This window comes from Bos javanicus, chromosome 24 (assembly GCF_032452875.1).
Source record: "Bos javanicus breed banteng chromosome 24, ARS-OSU_banteng_1.0, whole genome shotgun sequence".
NCBI classification, from domain to species: Eukaryota; Metazoa; Chordata; class Mammalia; order Artiodactyla; family Bovidae; genus Bos; species Bos javanicus.
This window is the reverse complement of record NC_083891.1, coordinates 2,536,328-2,548,264: the sequence shown is the minus strand read 5'-3', so window position 1 is coordinate 2,548,264 and position 11,937 is coordinate 2,536,328. Positions and strand designations below refer to the sequence as shown.

Here is an 11,937-nt window from a genome sequence, read left to right as displayed (position 1 = left end):
GTAGGAGGACTTTGTAAACATTTTATGTTTTTCTATGAAATAGATTCAGTGGGGGGCTAAGTTTCCAGAGTAATCCACTTAGTACATGTCGGTGGGGAAAACCTTAACCTGTGTGTTGTTGCATTTTTATATACATTTTACTCTTTGTGTTTTTAACTATTATTATTCTGGAAGGCCTTGGAACAAGACCAACAACCTGATCCTTTGTGAATAAGTGCTTTCAGAGTGGAAAAATCTTTACCCTTTATTATCACACATTATCTTTGATATAACCTTTCTTCAGGTTTGTGGTAGAATTCGATGTCCTCATTTTGCATTCTAATATACCCGTAGAAGGAGCTTCCCGCATGGCTCAGTGGTAAAAAAATCTGCCTGCAGTGCAGGAGACCCAGGAGACTTGGGTTCATTCCCTGGGTCAGGAGGATGCCCTGAGAAGGAAATGGCGACCTGCTGCAGTATTCTTGCCTGGAGAATCCCATGGACAGAGGAGTCATGGGTTACAATCCACCGGGTTGCAAGAGCCGTACAGGACTTAGCAACTAAACAATAATAACAACAACAAAGCCACAGAGAAAAATTACACTTTCCTTTTAGTTGATTTGAAGATGGGAAGGCGTCATTAAGTTCAATATTTAAGGAGATAAGAGAAAAAGTGTTCAAGAGTCTCAGGATTGTTTCTGAATTCACATTTGGTGATAAATATTTATAGGTAAAGGCAGTGTGCTGGGCCCTAGCTGGTCGGGCCAGCTAGGGCCCCCTTTCTTCCTGTCCAAGCTGAATCACAAGTGCCCTGAGGTTGCAGCTTCCCCTCCTAGTGAATGAGCAGAGAATCACCAGGGATGCTGTTTCAAAGTGAGGGTCCTCTGTGCTCCACCCTGAATGCTTGTCTTCAGTAGGTCTGGGTAAGGGTCTTGGAAACTGTACTTCTGGCAAACATGGGGCTGATTCTGATGCAGAAAAAGTTCAAGACACTTGCCGTGCGAACTAGTAGAAGAATCAAATTAGGTCACTTTACAAATAAGAAACGAAAGTGATTTAGACTCTGTCTTGAAAAGCTGGAATTACCCCCACTTGAGTGTCATGAACTTCGATTTGGGAAATGTCTTCACAATACATTCAGGAATTGAGCAGACTTTGGAAGCTGCGCTGTTTGCCTGACTGTGCCAAGCCAGAGAAGTCGGGATGAGCTTTAGCCGTCCCTCCCGCCACCTGCCCCACCCCCCGCCCTTTTAACTGTCGACTTAAATACACCCACGAGTCTGGGTCCACAGGGAGAGTTCTGCACACTCCAACCAGCACGTGATTTATCCTCCTTTCCACACTCCTCACACAAATGGTTCTTTCTGGTTTTTAGCTGAAGCTGTTAACTGTGGGCTCAGCCTTCACCTCCTGGTGACAGAAAGCCTTTACCAAACCTGTGGTCCCGTCCCTGAATGCCACCTCTTCTGATATTAGACAGTGCTACTTGTTTAGAGCCTCCTGTGAGTTAGACTTTCACACATGTGGAGTGACTGCGTAATTTATTGTTCAAACGGGACAATGTTAAAGGGATGTCAGGGCAGCGGGGACCGTTTGGGGCAAACCAGGATGTACTGTCCCCTGCGCCAGACATCACAACTGCCATGGGAGTGAGGACGGTGAGGTCACAAAGCCAGGGAAGGGCCAAGACCTTTAGTCCAGATCTGGGAGACTCTGAACTGGGTTGAATAGTGTCCCCACAAATTCCTGTCCATCCAGAACTTCAAAATGTAATCTAACTCAGAAATAAGGTCTTTGAAGATGCACTAGGTAAGATCAGGTCATCCTGGTTTAGCATGGGCCCTGTTTACAGTGACCAGTATCCTTATAAGAATGTCCAATACTTTGGCCACCTGATACTAAGAGCCAACTCACTGGAAGAGACCCTGATGCTGGGAAGGAGTGAAGGCAGGAGGAGAAGGGGGCAGCAGAGGATGAGATGGTTGGATGGCATCACCGACTCGATGGATATGAGTTTGAGCAAACTCTGGGAGATAGTGGAGGCAGAGGAGCCTGGTGTGCTGCAGTCCTTGGGGTCGCAAAGGGTCGGACACGTCTTAGTGACTGAACAATGAACAACAACATCCTATGAGAAGAGAGGAGGGGAACTGGAGGCCAAGGAGGGGCCCATGTGACGATGACAGGGGCTCAGATGGGGGCGTGGGTCCACAAGCCAAGGAGCTCCAAGGATCTGCCTGGCACAGGTTCTCCCCCGGGGTGAGGCGGAGCTGGCTCTGCCGACACCTGCGTCCTGGCCTCCTGGCCTCCAGGCCTGTGAGAGCATACATCTTGGTGTACTGACGCCGCCAGCGTGGTATCGCCCAGGCTGTGAACCAGCTCCAGGAAACTGATCCAGACCCTAAAGGCCAGTGACCAGGTCCACCACAATCAGCGCTCAGGACTTCCTGGAAACCTGTGTTTATGCCCGATTATTCACTTACTTTTTATGTGAACTTTAGTAAATGACTTACTCTTGAAGACTCACTTTTCCCGTTTGTACTGTGGGAATGAGGATAATTGTACCTGCCTTATAGGCTATAGTATTGTTATTCTCTTTTTCCTTTGACACATTTATTTTATGTGGGACTTTCCCAGAAATAAAAGACACAGTCTCTTATGGAAAACCGCACCTTACAAACAACCACAGGTTAAGTGTTGAACAAAGCACGATCTGTGCTTTTAGGGAGATTTCAGACAAGGAAACAACTATCCCAATTTGGCTGTGGGTTTCCCGGTGGCTCAGTGGGTAAAGAATCCTCCTGCCAATGTAGGAGACACGGGAGACTCGGGTTTTGTTCCTGGGTCGGGAAGATCCCCTGGAGGAGGGCATGGCAACCCACTCCAGTATGCTTGCCTGGAGAATCCCATGGACAGAGGAGCTGGAGGCCTGTAGTCTATGAGGTTTTAGTGAAAACCCATCACCTGATACAGAGTCCTAGTTCCTGATACCAAAGTCGAAAGGAAAAGTGACCTTGTTTTCCTTCTCCCAAATGGCAAGAGCTCAGGCCAGACCCCCGGCAGGACCTGCTGGACGCTCCCACGCAGGATCCCATTGACTCATTGACGGGAAGTGGTGCTTAGGATCTGTTCACAGTTGTTGTATTGTTATCCGCTGTATTGTTGGCCAGACTTTTCATGCAAAGAGAGAGCCTGCTGCTTCCTGTGCCTTGACCCCCTAGAATTCCGGATTCTTGGCAGCTTCTGAGTCCTCAGGCAGGCCTGTGGCCCTCCCTGTATTTGATCCCCCACTAGTGAACTTCTTGTACTTTAGATAGCTGCAAAGAATTGTCCCAGTTGTGATCAGAATACTGACTAGCAGATGGGTTTGCACTGGAGGCTGGGCCCCAGGAGGAAAGCACCAGGAGAACGGGATCTGATCATGAGAGAAGGCTGCCCAGCAAAGGTAGGCTTGCTTCCTGGAAGTGATCGGGCTACTCTGCTTCTTAGTGTTGCTGACAAAGATGGGGCTTGAGATGTTTCCCAGCCTTCTTTTTTTGGACAGGAAAGTAGGGTTTATTGCTGGGCTTGAGTAAGGAAGGGACAGCGACCAGGCTTTCTTGAGGGCAGGCCCCATTTGTCCAGAAGGCACAGTTAGGGACCTATTTGATTCCACAGCTACCGGGATGGCTTCTCTTCCACCGTGTTTTCACATTCATCCGCATGAAACTTAGTAGATCCCCACTTGGAGATGAGATCTTCTGGCGGCCAGGGAACTTGAACTTGGCCCCGTAGAGGCCAAGAACACATGCTGCTTGTTCTGTATCTTGGTGCGGATGGACATTATGACTTGGCTGATGTGCCCCTGGGCTTTCCAAAGGCACCACACACACCTGTCTGGAGCCTAGACTGGGGCCAGCATGCCAGTCATGAAGGCCCACTGGAAAGAGTTGTCTCCAAGGTCCCTTAGGGCAACCTGTATGGGTAACAAGCTGCATACGCTACCAAGAAGGCTGTTGTTTGCAGCCACTGCACACTGGGTCCCCATGGGGAAAAGAGCACAATCAGCTTAATTGGCTGCCAACAGCCTTCTTCTTTTTAAAGATTCGGGGTCACCATAACCCTTACCATCTTGGTTTCTTCTTTACTGTCTACTGCTGCCCCAGGCACCTACTGAAAGCCCCTCACAGGCAAAAGCCACAAGGCGTTCACAGGAGGATTAGCACCCTGTGTGGATCACAGCAAACTGGAAAATTCTTCAAGAGATGGGCATACCAGACCACCCGACCTGCCTCTTGAGAAACCTATATGCAGGTCAGGAAGCAACAGTTAGAACTGGACATGGAACAACAGACTGGTTCCAAATAGGACAAGGAGTACGTCAAGGCTGTATATTGTCACCCTGTTTATTTAACTTCTATGCAGAGTACATCATGAGAAACGCTGGGCTGGAAGAAGCACAAGCTGGAATCAAGATTGCCGGGAGAAATATCAATCACCTCAGATATACAGATGACACCACCCTTATGGCAGAAAGTGAAGAGGAACTCAAAAGCCTCTTGATGAAAGTGAAAGTGGGGAGTGAAAAAGTTGGCTTAAAGCTCAACATTCAGAAAACGAAGATCATGGCATCTGGTCCCATCACTTCATGGGAAATAGATGGGGAAACAGTGGAAACAGTGTCAGACTTTATTTTTCTGGGCTCCAAAATCACTGCAGATGGTGACTGCAGCCATGAAATTAAAAGACGCTTATTCCTTGGAATAAAAGTATGACCAACCTAGATAGCATATTGAAAAGCAGAGACATTACTTTGCCAACAAAGGTCCGTCTAGTCAAGGCTATGGTTTTTTCAGTGGTCATGTATGGATGTGAGAGTTGGACTACAAAGAAAGCTGAGTGGTAAAGAATTGATGCTTTTGAACTGTGGTGTTGGAGAAGACTCTTGAGAGTCCCTTGGACTGCACGGAGATCCAACCAGTCCATTCTAAAGGAGATCAGCCCTGGGTGTTCTTTGGAAGGAATGATGCTAAAGCTGAAACTCCAGTACTTTGGCCACCACATGTGAAGAGTTGACTCATTGGAAAAGATTCTGATGCTGAGAGAGATTGGGGTCAGGAGGAAAAGGGGACGACAGAGGATGAGATGGCTGGATGGCATCGCCGACTCAATGGATGTGCGTTTGAGTGAACTCCGGGAGATGGTGATGGACAGGGAGGCCTGGCGTGCTGCAGTTCATGGGGTTGCAAAGAGTCAGACATGACTGAGAGACTGAACTGAACTGAGCACTTAATGGGTGCCTGCCCCCAAATGCTGGAAGAACTAAAAGACTGTGGTATTGAAAGGGGCACCTTTGGAGAAAAAGCCAAGCAAGCAACTGCCATTGCTGATTGGGCTACAATTAGATCACCTCAGATTCTGCACGTAAACCTTTGTGGATGAATCTAGTTGGGAATTCCGCCTGCTCACCAAGGTATTAAAATATACCATCCCACAAAGAGAGATGGTTCTTCCATAGCAGGTGGCTGAGATTGTAGATTATAAATTCAACGCTTAAACCCAGATCAATCGCCTCCCAAGTCAGTGCTCTTTGTGCTAGAACCATTGCCAGACTCCACCTGGTTCTCCCTCTCACAGTGATGTCTCAGAGGGGAGAGCAGAGGCTGGGGATGGGTTGGGCTGGCCCATTATTTGGAGACTGAGTCCCTGGGTACACTCAGTGTTTTATGACCTTAAATAAGTTTCTTTATGTACCTCTGCCTCTTAAAGAGATGGGAATACCAGACTACCTTACCTGCCTCCTGAGAAATCTGCATTCAGGTCAAGAAGCAACAGTTAGAACCGGACATGGAGCAATGGACTGGTTCCAAATCGGGGAATGAGTACGTCAAGGTTGTGTATTGTCACCTTGCTTATTTAACTTATACTCAGAGTACACCATATGAAATGTGAGGCTGGATGAAGCACGAGCTGGAATCAAGATTGCCGGGAGAAATAGCAATAATCTCAAATACACAGATGACACCACCCTTACGGCAGAAAGCGAAGAGGAACTGAAGAGCCTCTTGATGAAAGTGAAAGAGGAGAGTGAAAAAGCTGGCTTAAAGCTCAACATTCAAAAAACGAAGGTCGTGGCATCCGGTCCCATCACTTCATGACAAATAGATGGGGAGACAGTGGAAACAGTGACAGACTGTATTTTCTTGGGCTCCAAAATCACTGCAGATAGTGACGGCAGCCATAACTTTAAAAGACACTTGCTCCTTGGAAGAAAAGCTATGACCAACCTAGATAGCATACTTAAAAGCAAAGATATTACTTTGCTGAAAAAGCTCTGTCTAGTCAAAGCTATTTTTCCAGTGGTCATGTATGGATGTGAGAGCTGGACCATAAAGAAAGCTGAGCGCTGAAGAATTGATGCTTTTGAACTGTGGTGTTGGAGAAGACTCTTGAGAGTCCCTTGGACTTTAAGGAGATCAAACCAGTCCATCCTAAAGGAAATTAGTCCTGAATATTCACTGGAAGGACGGATGCTTAAGCTGAAACTCCAATATTTTGGCCACCTGATTCAAAGAACTGACTCATTGGAAAAGACCCTGAAGCTGGGAAAGACTGAAGGCAGGAGGAGAAGGGGACAACAGAGGATGAGATGGTTGGATGACATCACCAACTTGATGGACATGAGTTTGAGCAAGCTCCCAGAGATGGTGAAGGACAGGGAAGCCTGGCGTGTTGCAGTCTGTGGGGTCGCAAAGAGTCAGACATGACTGAGTGACTGAACTTAACTGAACTGAACCGCCTCAGTTCCACATCAGACAGGAAGGAAACCTGTACAGTAACTCTCTAATATGATCTTGTCGTATTCCAGAAAAATCATATAAAGGAAGACAGTCAGTAAAGATCCTCTAATTTGTATGACTTTGCCAATATCTTCTGTTGAAAAATTTATAAATCATTATCATTCTGGTTCACGGTTGCATTTTTTTTAAGACAGAAACTCATATATTTGTGAATTCAGCCACTTAGTTACTCTCATTATTACTGAATGGTAATCATGGGCGTTGGGAATCATTTATAATTCTATTGTGCAGAGCATATCCTCTGAGCCAAGGGAGTCATCTTCTGTGAAGATGGGAGGCAAGCGCTGGGACAGCCCAGGCTGGACAAGGGGAAAATCAAGGATTGCAGGTAGAGAAAGAAAGCAAGTCGATGGCCAATACTGTGGTTCACAAACCCAAAGGAGGTATCACAAGCAGACGAGATACAAAGAATAATCTTACGAGCATCTCAGTCCAACCACTTAGCTTAAGTGTTAGAATTGGACCAATATTGTTGAAGGTCATAGTTGATTTGTTCATATATGTGTGTGTGTTTGTTCCTTATTCACTTAATTTTGTGATTCTTATTCACTTAGTTTTCTTTGTAATTCTTATACATAGCAATGCGCCCTCAAACCTTATACTGCTTAGTCTTGCATAGTTTTGAAGTCTCCATAAGTAGTGCAATATTGTAAGCGCTTTGTTCTTTCTTTCCTGTTTGATTGGGATGCTGTCTGCGGTTGTTGATGCACATAACTCTTACTCATTTCCACTGTGATATAGAATTCGATGGGCTTCCCAGGTAGCACTAGTGGTAAAGGATATGCCTGTCAATGCAGAAGACACAAGAGACACAGGTTTGATCCCTGGGTTGGGAACATATCTTGGAGGAGGCCATGGCAACCCACTCCAGTATTCTTGCCTGGAGAATCCCATGGGCAGAGGAGCCTGGTGGGCTACCATCCATGGAGTTGCCAAGAGTCAGACACGACTGAAGCAACGTAGTACACACAGGCATGTAGAATCCTGTTGCGTGAATACACAGTAATTTGTTTACCAATAGGAAGTTTCATTTTTTTCCCTTTTTTATTGCTCACACTATTATGGTATTTTAATATTATTTATGCATACATAATTATTCCTAACTTGTAAACATTCTCTGAACATAGGCTCTGGTACATAAAAGACTGCATTGTGAATCGGTTCGTTTTCTCCACAGTTTCTTTGGAGACCAGAGGCCTAAGAGCCGAGGTTGTTGGCAATGTCCTACTTTAGCCTCACTGTGCCTCCATTTAAAATAAGTCACCTGTTCTTCAAACAATGTTTCCTCTCAACTGTGCCCCCAGCTAGATGTCAAAACCTCAATGCTATCAAATGGTGTCTTTTGACATCAAAACATCAATTTATGTCAACTGTAATTTAACCTAAAGCTGAGCTTCCATTATTAGAATGATAATGTCCTTTGTCATATGTCTTTTCTTTCACTTTCCCTGATTTTCGTTATTGAAACAACACCTGCTTCCTGTGCGTTGAGAGATGGTGCTGATGCTAATGGGGGTCTGTTACCAGAGCACCCTGTGAAGACAGGGTCAGAGCCCACGGTGATGAGCAGAGAGTTCTATAAATGAGTATTGAGAATAATCAAGACATCCATGGAGCCAAACCGGCCACAGAAATACCATAGCAACAGATGAACCATAATTGTGGCATTTCGGGCTATTTCCTCAGCTACACTCTCACAGAATCGATGTTTACACCGCATCCTCGGGAGAAGCCCAGGTCAGGTCTGGCTACCCCTGTCCATGAGGGCTCGGCTCCTGGGCCAGGAAAAAAGCGGGGTGTGCTCCCCTTCCCAGCCCCTCTGCTTCCTGCCCACTTATGCCTAAAGTGTTCACGGCAGCAGCAGAGATGTGGAGGTTCTGGGCACCCCACACCCCAAGTCAGTCAGCCCAGGTCACCTAATAAGATTTTGCTCTCAAGAAACAGAGCTACTGAGACTTCCCTGGCGGTCCACTGGTTAAGAATCTGCCTTCAATGCAGGTTTGATTCCTGGCCTGGGAAAATCCCACATGCCATGGGGCAACCAAGAGCCTGTGCACTCTGCCACAGAGACCCAGAGCAGCCAAAAATAATTTTTAAAACATGGTAGTGAGCCTTTAACAAAATCAAATTTAAATAAACAAACCAAATATCATAAGGTAAATAAGTGTTTTTCAAGTTCTATTCCCATAATGATGTACAAGCTTCTACAGGACCAATGCTCTTGGATGAAACATATATACTAAAAAAAGAAAACTACCCGTCAGCTGGGGGTTTATCTTGGTGGACAAGCAAGAAAACCAGAGCAGCATGTGGGGTTGTGAAGTGACAACACGGTCCATCTCTCTCAAGAGCGCAGGGTCAGGGCTGGGCTCCCTCGGCCTTGGGGGGTCTGTAGACTCTAAACAGCTGTTTCTGCAAATGGACCCTGGTAGCTCGTGGTAAAGAATCCGTCTGCAATGTAGGAGGCGTACAGACACGGGATCGATCCCTGGGTTGTCCAGATTCCCTGGAGGAGGAAATGGAAACCCATTCCAGAATTCTTGCCTGGAGAATCCCATGGACGAGGAGCCTGGTGGGCTACAGTCCATAGTGTCACATGAGTCAGACATGACTGAAGCTCCTAAGCCCAGGACAGCACAGCAGATGTGGCCCCTGCTTCTCTAAGGCACGGAGACTGGACAGGACCCTTGGGACCCATCGAATCTGACCATGACCCTCAATCCTAATCCTGAGAACACCCAGGAAGGGGCCATTGGAAGACAGGATTGCCTCTCGAGGGACGTCCCTTGGCCTGATGCATCTTGCCGAGGTGTCTACTGAGAGAGGCGGGCAGGTTGGTGGGGACAGTTTTCTCATGGTGAGGTCTGTGGGGGACTGAGCTGCTGGAGAGGGCAGAGTCTTTCCCATGGAGTTCCTGAATGGCGCACCTTTCTGGAAAGACAGACAGAGTGAGCCCAAGACCCTTGATATGAAGTCAGAGGATGGGAGAAGGCTTCCTGGCTGATCTTGCCTCCCTTTAAGGCTGCAGGCTCACTTATCAGACACTTCTGCAGATCATGTCTCTCCCTGTTTCTCAAGACAGCCAGAATAATTGATTTCATTAAACTCTAGATATTCTAGAGCTAGTTCCTGTATGTTAAGTGGTGTAGAGCTTTCCCCCTCTCTGCCATCTTTAAAGGGTAATCTGAATTCTGGAGGTTTGCTTTCAGCCTTCTCAAACTCATTTTGTTTCCATGGTTACAAAACACTGCTCTCCCTGACCCACAATGCATCAGGAGGGGCACACTGGCTGCCTAGTAATGGCTATATTGTTTTCCAGATTTGCAGACCTCCTCAACACTATCCAGATATTAGAAAGGTGGCTGCCCTCCTGTTGTGTGCGCCAGCTGGCAGTCCTCATTTAAGTGTTTTGCACAGAGCAAGGTAAAGGATATTTGCACTATAAATTACAAATATTGAAGCATTCCCCCAATAAATGGAATATCAAGGACAAAGGTTGGAATGCAAGAAAGCATCAGCAATTGCCACGGCATCCCAGGGGAGTTTCCTCTGGCCTAGGCTAAGTCCATTAGTCTAGCTCTGCACTTGGAGGCAGGAAGCCCTGTCCGGGAGGCCGATGCTGCGATGGGCAAGGGCCGGCAGCTGATCTGAAAGATCCGAACGTGAATCTGCTTCTTGCTAGCTGTGGGTAATTCATTCTCTCCTAACTGCAGTTCCCTAATCTTTGAAAGAAGCAACTCTCGCAGGCTTGTTGAGAGGATTAAATGAGATAAGTAAAGGCTTTTGTATGGTACATATTACGCACTCAGTAAATGCTAATAGCTAGTTTTGGCGCTATGACTTCAAAAGTCATCAATTCCTGTGATATAAAATAGTGCACAGTATGTTAGCGCAAAGTGTATAGAAAGTGTTTGGTGGGGATTTGGGATTATGATCACCATCACCATGATGATGGTGATAATGGTGGTTATGGTGCTGACAATGATCAAGTTATTGAGGTATAGAAATTACAGAGACTTCAGCGTAACTGGTTGCATTTGCTCCACTAAATGAAAGATGTAGTATACATAATGATTAACAGTGTGTGTTAGTCACTCAGTCATGTCTGACTCTTTGTGACTGCATGGACTGTAGCCCGCCAGGCTCCTCTGTCCATGGGATTCTCCAGACAAGAATACTGGAGCTGCCTTTCCCTTCTCTAGGGGATCTTCCTGACCCAGGGATCCAACCCCGGTCTCCTGCACTGCCGGCAAACTCCTTACCATCTGAGTCACCAAGGAAGCCCATAATGTTTAATGCATGATTTACATTTTGACCTTGCCTAGAGTGAAAAAGTTGGCTTAAAGCTCAACATTCAGAAAACCAAGATCATGACATCTGGTCCCATCACTTCATGGCAGATAGATGGGGAAACAGGGGAAACAGTGGATACAGTGTCAGACTTTATTTTTCTGGGCTCCAAAATCACTGCAGATGGTGATTGTAGCCATGAAATTAAAAGACGCTTACTCCTTGGAAAGAAAGTTATGACCAACCTAGATAGCATATTCAAAAGCAGAGACATTACTTTGCCAACAAAGGTCCATCTAGTCAAGGCTATGGTTTTTCCAGTGGTCATGTGAGAGTTGGACTGTGAAGAAAGCTGAGCACTGAAGAATTGATGCTTTTGAACTGTGGTGTTGGAGAAAACTCTTGAGAGTCCTTTGGACTGTAAGGAGATCCAACCAGTCCATCCTAAAGGAGATCAGTCTGGGTGTTCATTGGAAGGACTGATGTTGAAGCTGAAACTCCAATACTTTGGCCACCTGGTGCAAAGAGCTGACTCATTTGAAAAGACCCTCATGCTGGGAAAGATTGAAGGCAGGAGGAGAAGGGGACGACAGAGGATGAGATGGTCGGATGGTATCACTAACTCGATGGACATGGCTTTGGGTAGACTCCGGGAGTTGGTGATGGACGGGGAGGCCTGGCATGCTGCAGTTCATGGGGTCGCAAAGAGTCGGACATGACTGAGCGACTGAACTGAACATGTGTAGATGTGACTTACTCGAAGTTAATGTGTCTGAGTTTCCTTCTCAGGAAAGTGGAGAGGACGATAATATCCCCATGTACCTCACTGAAT

The 11,937-nt window shown here is 46.5% G+C and overlaps 1 non-coding gene across 1 annotated transcript; it reads right to left on the bottom strand.

Moving 5' to 3' along the window:
• Positions 1 to 3,903: 3,903 nt before the first annotated feature.
• On the bottom strand, positions 3,904 to 4,038 carry LOC133237915 (small nucleolar RNA SNORA70). The gene has a single exon (XR_009733422.1). It is a non-coding gene; the product is annotated as a small nucleolar RNA SNORA70 (small nucleolar RNA).
• Between the last annotated feature and the right edge of the window lie 7,899 nt (positions 4,039 to 11,937).